Genomic DNA, 18,240 nt, shown 5'->3' with positions numbered 1-18,240 from the left:
AGAAACTTCGAAATGCTCCAGCACCCAAGATTTTCGGATTGATAGGAAGCCCAAGCCAAGCTCTACACTCTTTGCAAAGACACTAAGGGGGTAGATCACTCTAGCTAGATCAATCCCTAGAGAGAAGGTATATTCTAGAGAGAGGAGCTCTCAAAAGAGGGTTTAGAAAAGTAAGAGAGAGAAAGGAAATGTGAAAAGTGATTCAAAATCACCCAGCTGCCATCTGATATACGACTAGTCCGCTCGAGTGGAGAATAGGACGCTCGAGCATAAAGCACAAAAAAAAACTGAACCCGCTTGAGCGCAAAAATGCCCGCTTGAGCTCCAAGACACAACTGCAAAATACACCCGCTCGAGCGCAAAAGAAAAGCCGCTCGAGCGTAGATTACACTTCTCCAGTACTTTTACAGACATCGAACACCCGCTTGAGCACCAAGGTACCCGCTTGAGCGTGAAAAACACATCTGCAGAAGTTTTGCAGAGGTATAAAATGCTGAAAGTGTGCAAACTTCGCTTGAGTGTAAATGGACCCGCTCGAGCGGAACACAAAAAAATCTAGGCAACAAGGAATGGGACCAAAGCTCAACCAACCTGTTCGAAACACGCCCAACACATCCTAAAACTCAAATATAAGGAATCAAAGGATGACAACAAGACATATTCAACAACCAACTCCACGGAACCTAAGTCCGGAATACTGTTAAACCATGAAGGGAAGACCGGGATCGCTATACACAGGATCTAACATAATGCACAGTTGCAGCATAAAGATTTGCTAAGTTTGTATCAGTTGCCCAGAAACATGGAATATAGATAATACAATAAAGAGGAGAGAGAGAGAGAGAGCAAAACAGAATACGTTGTTTTATTTTTTTTCTTCTGCCTGAGTTAGAGTCCTATATATAAAGACTCTCTAATGTCTGTTGGGAACAGACACACCCTTTGCTTTTTGAATTCAAACACTATTTGAATTATAAATAAACATGACTGTTGGAAAAAGAAATAAATAAATAAATGCAAATAATAAAATAAATAAATAAATGCAAATAAAGTTTTGAAACTTTTAAGAAATCTCCAACAATCCCCCACAAGATTCAAAACTTTGCAAAACCATCAAATAAATACAAAAATAATAATGATAATAATATGGGCAACTCTAAAACCATATAATGGGTGTAGATGTTTTTCAAACTTGAACCTCACTTAGTGTTGACAGTTTCATTCTGAAGGAATATCAGCGAATCAGGTCTTGAACTAAATCCCTTTTACCAAAATTCAACATGTCACACATATGGTATGATACATAATTATGGCGCTGGTTAGCACTATTAGCAACCATGTGCTCAATCTTGATTCTTATAAGAGTTTTAGGGAACGACCCTATTCCTACGGTCGCGGCTTCACAATGCTCTAATTTAAGTGAATCCTCTAAAGATAGAAGTGACAGATGTCTACCTTGCAAGTGCATGCCCGCCTTGGATTCATTTAGAGTAAGTACTCTTCTTTAATCATTACATTTACATCAACATCAACATTTATATCTTAGGGATAAGCAGGAGAATACAAATAATAAATTTAATAAAAGTCTCCTTATTTAAAGTGTTGGAATACAAGTCAAGTTATAAGAATTGTTCCTACCAGTTGAACTTTCTTCATAGGATCTCCAATCACAAAAGTCGGGTTACCTTCATCGTCGACTCACTGTGGGCTTAGACCCATCCTCCTTGATAAATCTAAGACTATACTCTTAGATAAACCTTCTATTAACTGATCGGTGATATTCTTTTCAGATTTCACAAAATTCAAAGATATAACATTCTTATTCACCAAACTTCATATTGATTTATACCTCACTTGCATATGTCTATTCATCTTTTTATTAGTATGTGCTTGTCTCACAAGTTCTATTACAGCTCTATTCTTACAATGTATGGAAATAACAGGTATAGGATTTTTCACAAGTGGAATATCAAAGAGTAAATTTTTAATCCACTTAGCTTCAGTACATGTAGTATTTAAGGCTATAAGTTTTGATTATGTTGTATTTTTAGAGATAACAACTTGTTTCTTAGAACCCCAAGATATTATTGCTTTGCCTAACATAAATATATACCCGATAATAGACTTAACATCTAAGCTATCTGTTATCCAATTACCATCGCTATAACTTTCTACAATGTTAGGAAAACCACTAAAGCAAAGTGAATAATCTAGAGTTCCTCTTAGATATTTAAAAACTCTTTCCACAACAATCCAATGATCTTTACTAGGATTATGAGAGTGTCTACTTAATCTCCTAACAGCATAGGCAATATCCAGTCTAGTCTTATTAGCAATATAGAGAAGTGATCCAATAATTTGAGAATATCTAAGTTGAGATACAGGTGTACCATTATTTTTCTTTAAATTCATGCTAAGATCAAAAGGAATTGAAATAGGTTTGAGATTATAATAATCAAACTTTTTTAACATCTTCTCTAGGATTCTAGATTGATTTAATGTAATACCTTTGGTTGTTTTCTCTAATTTCATACCCAAAATTATATAAGCTTCTCGTAAATCTTTCATATCAAATTTCGAAGACATAAGATTTCACATTTTTAATTTTCTCTAAATTTGTTCCGAATAATAAGATGTCATCAATATATAAACACAAAATAATGCATTATCCATTTTCTTCTTTAAAGTATACACATCTATCGTATTCATTGATCGTAAAATCAAATTTTAGAATTACCTTGTTAATTTTTCATGACATTGTTTAGGAGCTTACTTAAGTCTATACAAAAATTTAACTAACTTGCAAACTTTATGTTCTTGTCCTTTAATCACAAAACCTTCAGGTCGCTCCATATAAATTTTCTCATCTAAATCTCTATTCAAAAAAGCAATTTTAACGTCCATTTGGTGAATTTCTAAATTATAAATAGATGCTAGGGCAATCAAGATTCTAATGGTTGTAATCCTAGAAAAGGGTGAATAAGTGTTGAGATAATCTATTCCTTTCTTTTGTGTAAATCCCTTGGCTACTAATCTTGCCTTATATTTATCTATACTTCCATTAGGTTTTAATTTCTTTTTAAATACACATTTGCAACCGATAGCTTTACTCCCAGGAGGTAGATTAGTCAACTCTCAAGAATTATTTTGAAGTATTGATTTAATCTCACTATTAATAGCTTTCTTCCAAAATGGTGCATCTAAGGATGATATAGCTTCTATAAAAGTATTTAGTTCTCCTTTAGTTAAAAATGTATAAAAATCATCTCCAAAGTTTTCTCTATTCTAGTTCTCTTACTCCTTCTAAGTTCTAAGTCTAGATGTTCAGAATCATGTCTTAAAGAAATAACACTCGCACTAGTATTAGAAGTTCTATTTACAACCTGATTTGAGATCCTAGTTTTATATGGGAAAATATCTTCAAAAAATGTAACTTCACGAGATTCAATTATTGTATTGTTAGTAATTTTACTAATTTCAGAATTTATTACTAGAAATCTATTAGCACTACTATTTTGAGCATATCATAAGAAAACGGTATCAACAGTTTTGGGTCCTATTTTCTTACGCTTAGGTTATGGAATTGTTACTTTGGATAAACACCCCTACACTTTTAACATTTTAAGATTAGGTACTTTTTTTTTTTTTCATAAGGTGTTTTTATCATTATCATTCACAATTACTCTATTTAATATAACACAAGTAGTGAGTATCGCTTCCCCCCCACAGGTTCTCCGGTAAACCAGAACTAATAAGCATTGCATTTATGATATCCATAGAGTTTGGTTTTTTCTTTCAGCTATTCCATTAGATTGTAGAGAATAAGGTGGGGGTTATCTCATGAATAATTCCATGTTCTACACAAAAATTACTAAGAGTACCTATATGATATTTGCCTCCTCCATCAGATCTAAGTTTCCTTTCTAATTGATTTTCAACTTCAGCTTTATACATTTTAAATTTACTAAACACTTCATCTTTGGTTTTAATTAAATACAAGTAACAAAGTCTAGAACAATCATCTATAAAGGTTAGAAAATACTTATTTCATGCTCTAGTTGGCAGTCTATTAGAATCACAAACATCACTCTATATAAGGTCTAGGAGTTGTGAATTTCTTTCTACAGATTTATAATGTTTCTTGGACACATATTTCATATTTGTGTTTGACATCAATAGGTGACTTATGTACTAATTCTAAATCCATCATTTTCCTAATTTCTCTTAAATTCACATGTCCAAGTCTTCCATGCCACAAATCACAAACTTCAGATTCAAAATATTATGAGAGCTATTATTAATTTCAAAAGACACATTTAATTTAAATAAACCATCACATAGAAAACCTTTTCTAATAAAAGTATCATTTTTACTAATTACAATTTTATTCGTTTCCATTACAACTTTGTAACCTAACTGCACTAAACATGATCCACTAATAATATTTGTTGTGTAATTTTGATTTTGTATGCTCACATGTTCATTATAAGATTTGTTTGCTTTTATGTTGTGTTATTGAGTCAAATTGATTAGTACCATTTAAAATCTCTAAATTCTTACCTATCATTAGATTTTGATTTATAAGGAAAATCCAATTCTGATCACTGTTGGCTTGGCTTGTTTGTTGTTTGATTTTGATTTTGTATGTTCACATGTTCATTATAAGAAAATTAAGGGATTTGGGTTAAATATGGATCATTGAAAACATAATTTACTGTTTAAGGGATTTGTTCCCCTTTGTTTATCTAATCTAATATAAGTCAACTCTTGTAGTGTTTTTCTTCAGTTTGTATTATTTTGCAAACATAATTTACAGTTTTTGTGCTAATATTGAGCACTTATTTATTTTTTAAGTGACTTGGCACATTGATGTGGAACCTAACAATGTTGAGAATGACGGGGTGATTGTGATTGGAAGCCTAGAGTTCGCATAACATTTGATACAAAACAAGAAGCATATGATTTCTATAATGTTTGTGGAGAAAGGTTGGGCTTTAGTTTTAGAAGGGGTTATGTAAACAAGAGCAATGAGGGGCAAATCACTTCAAGGCAATTTGTTTGTAATAAGGAGGGGTTTCGGGTTGTTGACTAGCGAGATATGTTAACAAAAAATCCTAGGAAAACATTTACATCATAGGCAACCGAAATAGATTTAGCTGAAAAATCTGGAATTTGTCTTAATGCTACATTTAAGCTCATGGGTAATGAAGCTGGTGGAAGGGAGTCACTTGGCTTCACAAAACTGGACCAAAAAAATTATTTGAGAACGAAGAGGCAAAAGAGTTTAGCATATGGGGAGGCAGGTAGCATTTTGCAATATTTTCATGAGAAAACATTGGAGAATCCATCTTTTTTTTACTCGGTCCAATTAGATAATGAGGAGCAAATTACAAACACAATTTGGGCTGATGCTCAAATGATCAAGGATTATGGGCAATTTGGTGATGTTGTGACTTTCGACACTACTTACAAGTTAAATAGTGCACATAGACCATCTGTGTCTTTCGTTGGATTTAACCATCATAGGGAAACTATTATATTTGGCATATCTTTGACGTATGATGAGATCGCCGATTCTGTTATATGGCTTTTTAGAAGATTCTTGGAGGCGATGTCAAGTAAGGCTCCGAAAACAATTTTTACGAATCAGGATGCTGCAATGACTAAGGCCATAACTATTTCATGCCTAACACAAACCACTGCCTTTGCACTTGGCATTTGATGTAAAATGCATTAAGGCATGCAAATTATATCTTCAAGGATAAGGAGGTCAAGGATAAGGGGATGGAGAGTGTTTTATCCAAATTTATGTACGACATTGAAGATGAGGAAGAGTTTACGTTAAAATGGGAGGAAATGTTTGACAAGTATGAAGTGCGAGATAATCATTGGTTGAAGTTAACATTTGGGGCCAAGGAAAAATGGGGTTGGCCATATGTTAGAAACGCATGGGGTGCAGGCATGAGTAGCACCTAACTTAGTGAATCCTTTAATGCTTTCTTGAAGGATTTCATTCAGTTTGATCATAACTTAATGCAATTTTTCATGCATTTTGATCAAGTTCTTTGTGAGAAGAGGTACAAAGAGTTACAAGCTGAATATGCTTTATGCCAAAAGTTGGCAAGGGTGAATATAAAAGTGAAGATGATGGAGCAAGCTGCAGATGTTTACACCAATAAAATTTATGCAGAATTTTAGGATGAGTATGTCAAGTCCCTTGAAGTAAACATTTAAGAAACTAAACATGATGGTGAGAGTAACCATGTATACGGTTCTTGATAGTGATGGTGTAAAGGTGAGAAAGGCGAGAGTGGAGTGTGATGGTTCATTAACTTGCAATTGTAGGTAGTTTGAAATGAAGGGCATTTTGTGTAGTCATTATTTGAAGATCTTTAGAGACACCCTCAAATTCAAAGAGATTCCTTCACAATATATTCTCAAGAGATGGACTACAAAAGCAAGAGCTGAAAATGTGAAAGATAGGTGTGGGCATGATATTAAGGTTGATGTAAGATTGCATCAAACTTTACGCTATAGATCATTGATGGCATAATTCAGAGCAGTAGTGTGTAGAGCTTTCGAAAGTGAGGAAACATATAACTTGACGGGAGTGAAAGTGGATGAATTAATTGTAATCATTGAAAGCATGTTAAGTGCAAAATTCAATATGCCTTTTTCAAATACTATTGAACAAGAAAGTAGTCCCAACACATGCCCCGAAAGCTTTGACGTGGATGGTGTAGCAGATATAAATGTAGTTTAAGTAAAAGGACTCAAGAGAAGAGAGTGCACTAGCAAGGGAAGAAGGTGGACAAAAGGTGGTTTGGAGCTTGCTTTGGTAAAGAAAAATAAAACAAGTTCACATAATGCTTCTCAAACTCCTATGTTTGCTACTCCTCAACCTCGTCCCTTATTTTCGATGAGTGATCCTGAACCACCTCCCTTGTTTTTGCAGAGTATTCCTCAATCGGCTCCTTTATTTTCAATAAGTGCTCCTCAACTTCCTCCATTCTCAACGAGTGTTCCTCAAGTTAATGCTTCTTCGTCTCAATTTATGTATCCCACCTATGATGTAAGTTAGTTTAATAAGAAGTTTTATTATTTCTATTTGTAGGTTAGTTAGTTTAATAAGAAGTTTTATTATTTCTATTTGTAGGTCAGTATTACCATTTTAAATTGATATGTGTTTGTGATTGTTGCAGCCAAGTAATATGCCTTTTTCAATGCCATCAATGTATTCCGTGCATAGAAGCTATCAAGCATTGCTTAACAATGCAAGCGGTTATGACTAGCAAGCCTCGAATAGTCCTGCATGTAGTCAAGTAATTTATTTTTCACCTTTCCTCTTTTTTTTTGTCATTCATTCATTTAAAGCTCCAATTTATTTTATGGTTCCTTCGATATAAGAGTATTTCCTTTTTTTTTAGGAACTACATAGGCATGGGCGTGGTCATGGGCGTGGCCGTGGGCATGATCATGTGGATCACACGTCAATATCTTAGAGTTGATTTTTTTTTCTTGGATACGGTATTCGTCTATGTAATATTGAAAACCTTTCATGTGGATGTAGAAAATATTGTTGTGCTCTTTAATGATTGGGGTATTTTGAGTTGTATTTCTCTTGTTTTGAAATGACAACACAGTTAAAATGTCGTTGAAAATTTGATGAAATTTTTGTTGAAATGTTGCTGAAAGTGTTGCTGAAATTTTGTTGAAATGTTACTGAAATAATGCTAAAATGTTGCTGGAATTTTGCAGTATTTTTGCTTAAATTTTTGTTGAAATGTTGCTGAAATTTTGCAAAAATATTGCTGAGCTGTTGTGTAACGCCCTCAAAATAAACCCATAACATCGTACAATCACGATAAAGAAAATGGATCTCATATTAATATCATCAGAATATTCTTACAAAAAGTATTACACATTGACGACAAAAGTAAATGCCCTATAGGCTCACAACTTTCCAAGTCAACACTTGGTTACAGAAGAAGAGAGTACTAACTCTACACAAAAGAAGCCCTTGGCTTGATATACATGTAATACAACAAAAATTAAACAAAAGAGTCTTTAACTCCCATAGTGATCCATGCTAAGATCTTGGAGGCGGCATAGTACTTGAACCTGAAAATGATGTCCCATATAGGGTGAGCCACAACCCAGTAGAAATATACTAAACCAACTATAAACAATGACTAAAATATTAGCAGTTGATAAATGGTCAACACTTATACATCCACTTACATCACATTACAATTCCATGACAATCATGTCCATGTTATATTTCATTTCAAAAACGTGGCTCAGAACCTGGCCAGATAATCCGACAGAGATTACATCTCTTATTAACAATATTTCCAATTCAATTAGGATAACAACTCATGTTAAACATTCCTTATATCACAATAGATACACATTTTGGTGCTGTATCAATCTCAGTCAAAATCACTTCCATACTTCACAAATGATACACATTTTGGTGCTGTATCAATAACATGTAAAAACACTTCCATACTTCACAAATGATACACATTTTAGTGTTGTATCAATGCCAAACAAAATTTGGTTTAGAGGTCCATCCCCTATCTTCCCCTAAACAGTGGAGTACATCCCCTATCTCCTCCCACATAACACAATGTATAAGCAATTATCATATACATGTTCACTCAATCAATACACAATTTTGATGTATTATATCAACCACCGTATTCTATGGCATACTCAATTGATTAGTTTTAGTTCGCCTAATCATCATGTATTGTCTACAACAATCAAGACTATCCTCCACCGATAGCCCAAAGCAGTTATTTCTAAACAGGAAATAAATGCACCGAATGGATAAAATATCAACATTTTGTCTAGGTGAGCGATAAATTAATCCAACTACACCCCTTTAATTCCACACCTTTCCGATTTTAATAATTCCTATTCAATTTCTCATTTCTCAAAATTAATTATACGAATTAATTTATCATAACAATTAGGGCTTTTTCCCATAATCTCAATACCAACCCTAAGGTTCCTTTTTCATCAATAATCCAACACATGGTTCCATTTTCCAATGTATTACATACATATGAGTTTTAAACTTGAAAACCCCTCTTTTGAAAATTACACAAAGACCCCAAACTTTCTCAAAATTACCCGACAAACCCCAACATATCAAAATGCCAAAATTTAAAGATAAAGCTCATAAGATGGAGTAGGATATCCCTACCTTGAAGTTAGAGTTCAAACGGAGATGAAGACCAACACCCAACGTGCTCCAAACTCGAAGATTTTCAGATTAAAACGAAGCCCTCAACACCCTCTATCTTTTATACAAAGAGGGTAGGCTAGGAACTCACTAGAAGGAGATGAAACCTTAGAGAGAAGGTTTGTAGAGAGAGAGGGAGCTCAGATCTAGGGTTTGTATAAAGAAGGGACTGAAAAAGTAAAGTGTAATCCCGCTACAGTCTACTGATATACGCATGACCTGCTCGAGCGGAAAATAAAACGCTCGAACGTCAAGCACAAAAACTGGACCCACTCGAGCGCAAGAAGGCCCGCTCGAGCACCAAGACACAAAAACAAAACACATCCGCTTGAGCGCGAAAACCAGTCCGCTCGAGCGTAGATTCTCCTCTCTCAGTCTTTTACAGACAATGAACTACCCGCTCGAGCGCCAACATACCCGCTCGAGCATAAGAAAATCCGCTCGAGCGTGAAAAACACACCTGCAGAAGTTTTGCAGAGGCACGAAATGCTGGGAGTGTGTAAAACCCGCTCGAGCGTAGAATTACCCGCTCGAGCGTAACACCAAAAATCTGGGCAACAACACTAGAGACCAAAACTCCACCTACCTGTTCGGAACATGCCCAACACATCCTAAAATTCAAACATAGGGAATTAAAGGATGACAACAAGATATATACAACAACCAACTCCATGGAACCGAGTCCGAAATACGATCAAACAGAAAAGGGAAAACCGGGATCGCTATATGTTGCTGGAATTTTTGTTGAAATGTTGTTGAACTGTTGTTGGAATTTTTGTTCAAATGTTGATGAACATGAGGCTGAAATTTTGCACAAATACTACTAAAATGTTGCTGAAAATGTTGCAATTCAGAGTAGCAGTTTGTCTTACCTCCTTTAGATCCTTTAGTCTGATATGCATTTTGTAAAAATGCCAACCCCAAAAACAGTCAACATTAGAACATTGTGTATTATACATTTGAAATGATACATAGGACATGAACAACAATGGATCATTGATCCAGCAACAGTTTGCTCACAATCAACATTTCATGGGTTGTTAGAGAAACCAAAGAGAGAAGCAAAAGAGAGAAGCAATTTGCTCCAACATTTCAACCTGTTTGCATTTTAACCTATGCCAGCATTCTAACCTGTGTGCTCCAACATTAGAACATTATGCATTTCAACTTCACAATCAATTTAAAATATACAAAAGAGAGAAGAAGTCCACAACCAACTTCATTTACAAAAGAGAGAATTTCATAATCAACATTAGAACATTGTGCATTTGAAGTCCACAACCAACTTAATTTACACTTAATATTTAGTTCACAAAAGGAGAAGTCCAAATTCGAACTTAGTTTACACAAAATATTTAAACAACAAAAGAAAAAGGGCTTTATCCACAAGACCGCCAAATACACAGTGATGAACAGGGTCGTGGCCGATTAGAACTTGTCCGTATGGCCGAATAGGCCACAGATCTTGTGGAAATGCCTGGGGGTCCAGCTGTGAGGGCAGGGTGTCCATAACAGAAAGTGGGCCCCTGGAGAGCAATATAAAAAGGAGGACCATCAGCCAAAGGAGGGGGATGTAAGAAAAAAAGGAGATAACTTGTGACAAAAGAAAAACCTGAGAGAATATTAAATGATCCGTCGGCGAGCTAATTCTGGTACCTTCAACCGGAGTGCATACCCCCATTTCAAGTACCAGTTTGAGGATTAAAAGAGTCTGCTAGGACCAAAGGGTATTTCCAAACCTCTTCACCATAATTTGTGCCATCTGTAGGAATACTCAAACGCATTCATGGTAGACATAACAGATGATCCTTCACTTGTTACAGATGATGTCACACCAAGAGACGATGTTACACCAAGAACCATGCTTGCGTGAAGGGCCCTGAACTTCGACCCAATGGCTCAAACTTTGCCTTCGACCTTTATGCAGGAAACCATGCAGACGATCATGGATTAAGCAAAGCGAAACGAACAACGTTTGGAAGACATGGCGGCTGATAATGAACATTTGTGTAAGGAATTGGCCATTGAGTTAGCCAAATCCCAACCAACCGCGCTACATCGTGATCGGGGTCAGTCGCCACAAAAAAAGAATGATGATCGACGACGTCGGCATTGGAAACATAGTAGTGGCAGTGCTTCTGACTCATCGTCTCAGGAACCCAGGAAGAAGCAGCGAGTTGACATGTCCAGCTCATCCGAGGGAAGTCCGTATGTACGACACATGCAAGGAAAAGGAGATGATGGGTCGGTTGAAGAAGATAAACTTGATCCATTCGTACGACGCATTGCAAAAGCTGTATTGCCTAAAAAGTTTAAGCACCAACGTTCACCTTGTATGACGGTAAGTCTGACCCTACGGATTACATTTGTCATTACAAACAAGCAATGATGTTGCATGCTAATGATGAACCCTTTGTGTCCAATGTTTCCAAGTAGTCTAGGACCATTGGTCGTCAGGTTGTATTATAAACTGGAGCCGGCGTCAATAAAAAGCTTTCATCAACTCCAAAAATCTTTCAGGGCAATATTTATCTCCAACGAGGTTCAGCCAAAGCAAGCTAACTCTCTCTGGGCGGTGCAAATTAAATTGGAAGAGACCCTCCTAGAGTATTCGGCATGCTATTGGGAGTGTTTCAACTTGGTGGATGATGCCTGCAATGACTCCATGGCCATTACCGCCTTTAAAATGGGGTTGCACCTCGATAGCCCTCTTCGAATTTCATTGATCAGACGGCCTCCCAAAATAGTTTGGGCTCTAATGAAGAAAGTCGAGGAGTATTGCAAGGTGGAAGACGATGCCCTTCGTGTCAAGGCCGAATAGAAAGTCGTGAAGTCAGCTCCATCTAGTCCAGTTTGGTTCAGCTGATAAGCGCCATACTGCCAAGGAGCCTTGAACATCCTAGGGCTAAATGAGACAGTCGGCGTGATTCGCGCCGATCAAGCGAGCAATGTTCACGCCATTTGAATGAACAGTATCAAGTGGATAGTAGGTGTACCAGACATTTGGATAAGAAGTATACGGAGTTGGTGGAGCCAATCAGTAAGATCTTACCCAAAGTCCAGCATCTTCCGTTCTTTAAGTGGCCGTCCAAGATGATTGGAACCCCTGATACTAGAAGGAGGGATAGGCGATGTGAATATCACAAGGACCATGGCCACGACACTAACAGCTATTATGCACTAAAGGACCACCTGGAGGAGTTAGTGCAAGACGACCGATTGACCCAACATATCCAAAAAGACAATCCACCAAGCACGGTAGCTCTACGGCCAGATTCACCTCCACTTGGTGTGATTCACATGATATACAGTGTGTCGCTGCCAACACAGGTACATATGATCTAGCTACAACCCAGTCCATCCAGGCCATTTACAACAGCCAAATGGCCTCATGAAACTGACAAAATCAGCTTCAACGACACCGATCTTGAAGTGGTAACGCTCCTCCAAGACGATGCTCTTGTCGTGGAGTTGCGCGTACACAGATTCGTCATCGAACACATTCTGATCGATCAAGGGAGCACCTTGGAGATAATGTATTACAAAATATTTCTTAAACTCAGCTTCACCGATTCAGACTTGTTTGCCTACTATCCCTTGTTCGGCTTCAATGCCAACCCCGAGTATCCTTTGGGCAAGATCACGTTACCTATCCGTGCAAGCACCAAGTCAGTCGATGTGGAGTTTCTGGTTGTCAAACTTCCATCACCATACAATCTCATCATGGGGAGAACCTAGTTGCACGCAATGCAGGCCGTACCAAGTACCTACCATCAATTATTCCACTTTCCAACGCAACATGGCATCGAACAAATTCGGGGTTCTCAAAAGTCGACAAGGGCATGTTACATTACTACTTCGGCAAAGAAGCCAAAGAACTGGAAGTAAACTCGATTGAAGTCCTGGTTCGAGAAGTCCTCGAGGATGTTGGAAAAACCCCTAGTGATAAGGCAACTGAAGACCTCGATCGGGTCGGAATCGAAGGGGAACCCGATAAGGTCTTCATGATTGGCACCTCCCTGAACACAGCCGAAAGACAAAAGCTGGTTTCCTTTTTACTCGACAACATCGACGTATTTTCCAGGATGTTGTATGAGATGCCGAGGGTGGATCCGAGTGTAGCCCAGCACCGCTTAAACGTTGACCTAAAGGTTAAACCGATTATTCAGAAAAGTCGACGATTGACTGCGGAGCATACTTCAACCATTGTTGACGAAATTGACAGATTGCTGGAAGCCAGGGCAGTTCGTGAAGTAACTTATCCAACGTGGTTGTCCAATACCATGGTTATCAAGAAGAAAAATGGATCTTGGCGCGTTTGTGTCGATTTCACGGACTTGAACAGGGCTTGCCCCAAGGATTGTTTTCTCCTTCCCCGAATTGACCAACTTGTGGACGCAACTGCGCATCACCAACGCATGAGTTTCTTGGATGCTTACCGGGGTTACCATCAAATTGCAATGCATCCAGAGGACTAGTAAAAGACCGCATTCCTCACCCCACGAGAAACCTATTGCTACAAGGTCATGCCGTTCAGACTGAAGAATGCACGGACAACCTACCAGAGGCTGGTCACCACTATGTTTAAAGAGCAACTCGACCGCACCATGGAAGTATGCATTGACGATATGGCGGTGAAATCCAAAGAAAAAAAGGCCCATCTAGCTGACTTAGCCACGACCTTCAACATTCTTCAAAAGTACAAATGAAACTAAATGCCTCAAAATCTGCATTTAGTATCGGATCCGGCAAGTTTCTCAGTTACATTGTGAACCATCGTGGAATAGAGGCCAACCCGAGGAAGATCACGGCAATTATTGAACTCGGCTCTCCTAATTTGGCCAAAAAAGTTCAGAAATTGATGGGAATGGCCACGGTTTTCAATAGGTTTATCAGCCGCTCCTCGGACCGCTGCCGACCATTTTTTTACACACTTTGGTAGGGCAAAGCATTTTAGTGGACCCCCTAATGCTAGGCCATACTGGACGGCTTGAAAACCTATCTCTGTTCAGTATCACTTTTGGAAACTCCGTCGCCAGGCGATTTGCTCATTTTTTGTCTAGCAGTATCTAACCGGACAGTTAGCGTCGTGTTATTGAAGGAGGAACTCGGGGAGCAGCAACCAATCTACTATGTAAGCAAGGTGATGGTCGATGTCGAGACACGATACCTACCTCTAGAAAAGCTCATCCTGGCTCTTGTGGTGGCTGCCAGAAAGTTAATGCACTATTTTCAGGCATACACCATAGGGGTACTAACAGATTATCCTCTCCGAGCAATGCTCCATAGCGCGGAAGCATTAGAGCGAGTCTCTAAATGGGCTTTGGAACTCGGTCAGTACGACATCCAATTTTTGCCCAGAATGGCCATTAAGGGGCAGGTGCTAGCCAACTTTGTAGCCAAGTTTACAGGGTGCCATGCTGACATCAAGACTGATCAACTTTCCCCTCAACCTCAACCAGACTGGAGAATGTATGTTGGAGACATTTGGCAAATGTATTGTGACGGATCATCCAACCAACGTGTCAATGGGGCAGACGTAGTAATCATGACCCCGGAGGGGCAATAATCGAGCAGGCAATCAAATTGGGTTTCGACGCATCAAATGACGAGGTCAAACACGAAGCATTGCTAACCGGCCTTCATAACGCGCTACACCTTGGTGCCCGGTGGTTGTAGGTTTTCTGTGACTCAAAATTAGTCATCAACTAGTTGAAAGGGAAATATGCGGCTATGAATGACTGAATGGCAGCCTACATGAGAACAACAAATTCCTTACTCACGAAGTTCGACCACCACGAGCTGAATCAGATAACCCGAGATTAGAACACACATGCGGATGCCCTTGCTTGCCTAGCTTCTGCCATTAACTCAGAAATCAAATGAACCATTGAAGTAGGATTTATCCCAGAGCCGAGTATCACTTCCTTCGAACCAGTTCAGATTAACATCATTGAGTCAACATCGAGTTGGATAGACCCCATCGCCGCATTTCTCTCCTCAGAACAGCTCCCAATAGATAAAAAAGAAGCCCACAAGTTCCGGAATAAAACCCTACGATGTTACCTGGATCCCTAGGGAAAGCTTTACAAAAAATCTCTCTTAGGACCACATTTGGAATGTGTTCACCTAGACAAAGTTAAGGACTTCTTGGCCGAAATACATGAAGGTAGTTGCGGTGCCCACTCTGGAAGGCGCTCATTGGCCCACCGAGCCGTAACGTAGGGATATTATTGGCCGACCATGTGTACTGATGTTGAGAACTACGTGAAGAAGTGCGAACAATGTAACGCCCTCAAATTAAACCCATAATATACATAACATTAACATGCATTATTAAAAGAAAACGAATCTTTTGAATTATTCATCAGAGTACTTTTATTGAAAGACATCACATGGAACATCAAAATAAATGCCCTAAGGGCTTACATCTTTCCAAGCTAACACTTGGACACAAAAGAATGAGTACTAACCCATTTACAAGTTAAGCCCTTGGCTTGAGTGTTTACATGTAATCTCAAATAAAACACATAACTAAAGACAAGTCTTCAAAATCCAAATCCTTCCAAGCTAAGTCCTGGGAGGTAGCTTATCACCTGAACCTGAAAATGATGTTCCCATAAAGGGTGAGCCATAGCCCAGTAGAAATATACTAAACCAAATATAAGCATTGAATAAAGCTATAGCATTCAATAGATGGTTAACCACGATAATCAATTATAACTTAATACTGTTTCATGACATCAATGTCCAAGACACGTTTTACTTTCCAATACATTAATTCAATATGGCTCAGAACCTAGCCAAACTTACAACAGAGTACTATATATATATCAAACTCACATTCTTCCAATATCAACAAACAAATGAGACTCAGGCTCTTATCAAAACACTTCATACTTCCCGTTTGATACACATTTTAGTGCTGTATCAATAACATGTAAAACACTTCAATATAATAAGCACACATAAAAGTGATGCTAATGGAGTCCATCCCCTATCTCCTCCCAAACAAAATCCGGTTTAGAGGTCCATCCCCTATCTTCTCCTAAACCGTGGAGTACATCCCCTATCTCCTCCCACACAAAACATAGTATGTAAACACATAACATATACACCACACAATCAATACACATAATGTCTGTATTAATTCAACAGTCAAAATTCATGACTCAACCAATGTGATTAGTTCCAGTTATACCTAATCCACATGCATTGTCTACAACAATCACGACTATCCTCCACCGATAGTCCAAAACAGTTATTTCTAGACTTGGAAATAAATATATCAACAATTCAATAGGCGAGTGATTTAAATTATCCAACTACACCATTTAATCAATAAAATCCCCAATTTCATGAATTTAACCAAATTCCCCAATTCCCTTAAATTAATCATACAAATTAATTAATTAATACAACTAGGGTTTTTTTTCCAAAATTATCAAAGTAACCCCAACATATCAATATACCAAAACTTAGAACAAAACTTATAAAATGGAGTAGGAAATCCCTACCTCGAAGAAAATAACCCAAATGGTGAAGACAGAGATGAGTGCCCAAATACCAATGTGATCCAAATTGCCAAATGTTCAGATTAAATAAAAGCCCTCGACTCCCTCTATCTTTTAAATAAAGCAACTAGTGTAAAAATACCCTCTAAGTAGATCAAACCTAAGAGAGAAGGTGTGTAGGGAGAGGGAGAAGACGGTTCTAGGGTTTTAAAATCAAAAAGGAGATGAAAAATGATCCAGAAAGTCGGATCTCGGATTTTTATACCAGTCGCCCGCTCGAGCGTGGAAACCCCCGCTCGAGCGCCACTCACAGACTCCCGCTCGAGCGGCCAAACTCCCGCTCGAGCGTCGAATGCACACTCCCAGAAGTTTTTGCAGACAGGTCCCCGCTCGAGCTCCCAACTTGCCGCTCGAGCGTCACTCACGACTTCCCGCTCGAGCGTCCAATCCCCCGCTCGAGCGGCCAACAATACACAGGACATACTGGATGGGTGTATTCCCCGCTCGAGCGTCCAAACCCCCGCTCGAGCGGACAAGCCAAAATCTGGGCAACTAGACTTGGTTCTAAAGCTCAGCCAACCTGCTCCAAATCTTCCCAACACAACACTAGACTCAAAAATAAGGATTAAAGGGTGCAAACAACATACACTCAACAACCAGCTCCACGGAACCTAAGTCTGTATATAACAAGTAAAGAAAAGGGAAATCGGGATCGCTATAAACAATGCCAAAAGTTCTCCCCATTAATCCATATGCCTGTTGAAGAATTAAATTCCATTACTAGTCCTTAGCCGTTCGCTTAATGTGGCCTTGACATCGTCTGACCATTACTGCGTGCACTGAGAAACAAACGATTCTTGATCGTTGCAATAGACTATTTCACGAAGTGGCTCGAAGTAGAATCACTGGCACATATCCGAGATATCAATGTTAAACGCTTTGTGTGGAATAATATTATAACTTGATTCGGAATTCCAAGAGCACTTGTATCCTACAATGGCACCTAATTCGATTGTGGAGTCTATCAGAAGTTATGTAATACATATGGTATCCGGCCTTATTTTTCCTCATCGGCTTACCCACAAAGTAACGATCAGGCTGAGGCCTCTAATAAAGTGATCCTGGATGGAATCAAGAAACGACTAGAGAAGGCCAAGGCCAAGTGGGTTGAAGAGTTGCCCAGTGTATTATGGGCTCACCCTACCACTCCGAGACGATCCACTAGAGAAACGCCGTTCGCCTTGTGCTTTGGGACAGAGGCTATTATCCATTTTGAAATTGGTCATCCCACTCTGAAATCAAAGGCTTTTGACACAAGGCGTAACGACATGATGTTGGCCTTAGATCCGAATTTGATTAAGGAATGCCAAGATTGAGCTCTTGCACGCATGGCGCGATATCAGCAGCTGCTCGTAAAGTCGTATAACCAACACGTGCAGATGTGCCATTATGCTCCTAGAGAATGGGCACTCA

General features: G+C 38.5%; 1 pseudogene; it reads left to right on the top strand.

Moving 5' to 3' along the window:
- The first annotated feature begins 5,197 nt into the window (after window positions 1–5,197).
- LOC145791417 (protein FAR1-RELATED SEQUENCE 5 pseudogene) lies at window positions 5,198–5,722 on the top strand (annotated as a pseudogene).
- Window positions 5,723–18,240: the final 12,518 nt, after the last annotated feature.

This window comes from Camellia sinensis, chromosome 5 (assembly GCF_055761805.1).
Source record: "Camellia sinensis isolate YWXY chromosome 5, ASM5576180v1, whole genome shotgun sequence".
Lineage (NCBI taxonomy): Eukaryota > Viridiplantae > Streptophyta > Magnoliopsida > Ericales > Theaceae > Camellia > Camellia sinensis.
This window is presented reverse-complemented; position numbering and strand designations above follow the sequence as displayed.